The sequence below is a fragment of the Podarcis raffonei genome, chromosome 12 (assembly GCF_027172205.1).
Source record: "Podarcis raffonei isolate rPodRaf1 chromosome 12, rPodRaf1.pri, whole genome shotgun sequence".
In the NCBI taxonomy this organism is placed as follows: Eukaryota; Metazoa; Chordata; class Lepidosauria; order Squamata; family Lacertidae; genus Podarcis; species Podarcis raffonei.
In genome coordinates this window covers 5,298,913-5,303,181 of record NC_070613.1, presented here as the reverse complement: position 1 = coordinate 5,303,181, position 4,269 = coordinate 5,298,913, and positions in this window count along the sequence as shown.

Sequence of the window (4,269 nt, the reverse complement as noted above, 5' to 3'; positions counted from 1 at the left end):
AGCTGGACCATAAAGAAGGCTGTTCGCCAAAAATGGATGCTTTTGAATTATGGTGCTGGAGGAGACTCTTGAGAGTCCCATGGACTGCAAGAAGATCAAACCTCTCCATTCTGAAGGAAATCAGCCCCGAGTGCTCACTGGAAGGACAGATCCTGAAGCTGAGACTCCAATACTTTGGCCACCTCATGAGAAGAGAAGACTCCCTGGAAAAGACCCTGATGTTGCAAAAGATGGAGGGCACAAGGAGAAGGGGACGACAGAGGACGAGATGGTGGGACAGTGTTCTCGAAGCTACCAGCATGAGTTTGACCAAACTGCGGGAGGCAGTGGAAGACAGGAGTGCCTGGCGTGCTCTGGTCCAGGGGGTCACGAAGAGTCGGACATGACTAAAAGACTAAACAACAACAACAAAGCCTCTGCTGGATCATTTCCCTTGTTTTCTATGCTAAGCGCCCATTTCAAAGCTTCATGATCACCTTGTTCACTTTGCCGGAGGAAGGAGTGTCCATCAGTAACTTTGACACTCTGGCAGATGAAACCAGTCCAGAACAGGGACTCATCCAGAGGACCTCCTGTGGCTTTCTCAATGCGATGGGAAGATTCAAGGACAATTAAAGAAACATTTCAACATTTCAGTCTGGCATAGTATAGTATCAAGAGCAGATAGGACAAGGCTTCTTCGTGCTGATGAGGCGATGAGGAGTTAGACCTAAAATAAATGAGATTACCCAGCAAAAGCATGCTCACACCTCTCTCTTTTTTAAAAAATATATCTTTATTAATTTAAAATAAATGCATTTATGAAAAACAGACATACATACAAGTAAACAAACAAATAACAGAAAAATCAAACAAACCACCACACTATAAGATATAAAAAGATTAATATAATTATCGTCATATATACTCCTGGTATTGAACCCAATTATAAAATTTATAGAAAAGAAATTTAAAGCTGACTTCCAATTAATCTCACTGTACTTTGTCTATCCATTACTTTATACCACACAGTTACATATTTCTTATATAATTTCTTTTTACCTCCCTACAAACTTGTATTTATACAATACAGGGATCAGTCTAATTCTGCCAAGATGTTTCCTTTTATTCCATAGTTTTCTAAATATTCCTTAAAGATTCTCCAATCCTTATAGACTTTTTGTTTTGATTGGCCTCTTACTCTTCCTGTCGCTTTTGCTAGCTGCAGATATTCTACCATTAGAGCATGCTCACACCTCCCATTGAGTTTGTAGGTACAAATCCAAGAGGATTGCCTGTAACTACTGTATTTTTCGCTCTATAAGACGCACTAGACCACAAGACGCACCTAGTTTTTGGAGGACGAAAACAAGAAAAAAATATTCTGAATCTCAGAAGCCAGAACAGCAAGAGGGATTGCTGCGCAGTGAAAGCAGCGATCCCTCTTCCTGTTCTGGTTTCTGGGATAGCTGCGCAGCCTGCATTCGCTCCATAAGACGCACACACATCCCCCCTTACTTTTTAGGAGGGAAAAAGTGAGTCTTATAGAGCAAAAAATACGGTAATTATATTTTGGGAATAATTCGTGTTCTTATGTAGCTGCATTTTTTATACTTATCAGATGTCCTACAATCATATTATTAAGTAGTTGAGGTCTATGCTATAAATCAAGCACTGCCAGGAATTTTCCAATGTATCTCTTATCAATAAAAAAAAATGGTGTGGCGCAGGATTTATTTATTTTTTAAGTGTGGCCCAGAAAAAAAAGTTTGAGACTCACTGCCCTCTTTGAAACCCATCCCTTCATGCCTTAAGTTGTGTTCCTGGTTTTTCCCCATGAAACACCTCTGTCGACCTATGAAACTGGGGTTCTTTATCATACGTGTCCCCAGTGCCGGATTTACATATAAGCTAAACATGCTATAGCTTAGGGCCACACTCTCTTGGGGGCCCCCCAAAAAAATTAAAGGGGGGGGAACCCTTGATGTACATTTCTAAAATATAAGATTAAAAAACATTTTGTTATGTGAAAATGGCTTTAGATACCTATTAGATCCATAAATTACTATCTATCATCTATCTCTATCTATCTATCTATCTATCTATCTATCTATCTATCTATCATCTATCTATCTATCTATCTATCAATCAATCATCTCTATCATTATCTATCTCTATCATCTACGTATCTACCTACCTACCTATCTATCATCTATCTATCATGTATCTATCATCTATCTATCTATCTATCTATCTATCTATCTATCTATCATCTATCTATCATCTATCTATCTATCTACCTATCTATCTATCTATCTATCTATCTGTCTGTCTGTCTGTCTGTCTGTCTATCTATCATCTCTCTACCTACCTACCTACTTCTATCATTATCTCTATCATCTACGTATCTACCTACCTACCTATCTATCATCTATCTATCATGTATCTATCATCTATCTATCTATCTATCTATCATCTATCTATCTATCTATCTATGTATCTTAATTTGCTCATTTAATTACAGTATCTAGTTTAAATATAAACTCTTACGAAACTGCAGGTTATTACAATAATCATGCCAATGTTTTTATCTGTTTACAATTGATCTGTAAATATTCAATAAATCATATATTCAACACAAAAAACGACAATTTGTTGGTGTCAAAGGACAGCTGGAGATATAAAGGGCCCCGTTACCTTCAGTAGCTTAAAAGGACCCCTGACCATTAGGTCCAGTCATGGCCAACGCTGGGGTTGCGGCGCTCATCTCGCTTTATTGGCTCAGGGAGCCGGCGTACAGCTTCCGGGTCATGTGGCCAGCATAACCAAGCTGCTTCTGGTGAACCAGAGCAGTGCACGGAAACGCCGTTTACCTTCCCACCAGAGCGGTACCTATTTATCTACTTCCACTTTGCGCTTTCGACCTGCTAGGTTGGCAGGAGCAGGGACCGAGCAACGGGAGCTCACCCCGTCGCAGGGATTCGAACCGCCGACCTTCTGATCGGCAAATCCTAGGCTCTGTGATTTAACCCACAGCGCCACCCGCGTCCCAATTTTACAATATGCAGAAATTAATATGGGTTGAGAAATCAGAGAGGAGCTGAAGGAAGTCTTAGGGGAAGGGTTTGCTGGGGAGGTGGGAAAAGGGGGGGGGAATAATGATTTGTTTTCATAATTTCTTATGTTGAAATTGTTAATAAAAAAAAACAAATTTAGGATTTAGGTGGGGGTTTGTTTGTTTTTTGCGTAATAGTTTTCATTTTTGCTCTTTCTCTCTGTCTCTCTCTCTGGTCCTTCCTCGACAGCTGCGACCCCCGGGGAAAAGAAAGAGGAAGAGGAGGAAGTGCCCACGGTCTCCGGAAAGGTTGATGCAAAGAAGAAGAAGAAAGACGAGAAGAAGTCAAAGAAGAAGGAAGGAGAGGAAGGGGAGGAGTCCCAGAAGGAAGAGAAAGGGGGGAAAGAGGGGAAGAAGAAGGGAGGAAACAAGAAAGATGGGGAGAAGGAAGACGAGAAGAAGAAAGGGGAAGAGGAGGGTGGGGGCAAGGACAAGCCCAAGGGGGCTGGTGCCAAGGGAGGGGGGAAAGGGGCTGGGAACCCCAAGGGAGCTGGGGCCAAAGGAGGTGGGGGCCCCAGAGCTGGCGGTGCTGCCAAGGGAGGGGGGCAAGGACCTGGGACCCCCAAAGCTGGCGGTGCCAAGGGAGGTAGGCAAGGACCTGGGACCCCCAAAGCTGGCGATGCCAAGGGAGGGGGGCAAGGGCCTGGGACCCCCAAACCTGGCGGTGCCAAGGGAGGTGGGCAAGGCCCTGGGACCCCCAAAGCTGGCGGTGCCAAGGGAGGGGGGCAAGGCAGCGGGACCCCCAAGCCTCCAGCCAAGAAGCCCCCACCGAAGAAGTGAGCAAGGGGGGGGATGTGGGAAGGATTTCCCCACCACCACCCAAAGGCAGGGTCTTCAAACGCCATTTTCGTCTTCCGCACATAGCTATGCAAGCCTCATGCCTTCGCTTGACCCAGAAGAGTCAGACTCAGAAATTGAGCGAAGTGAAAGAGAGACAGTGCTGGCTGTTCGATTCCCCCCTTCTCAAGATAGACACTGTTAGCTCTCAAGAAGAGGAAGAGGTGGATGGCAGTCAGAGCGCCGCTAGGCAACCAGCAGACAAGCAAAGGTCCGAGACTGCGTCAAGTGAAAATGGAGAGGGTGAAGGTCAGCCTCTCTGTCCCCGTTCTAGGAGACTGGATAAGATCAGAAGGCAACGGAAGGCCAAGAAGGGAAAGGCGGAAGTTTGGCATCCT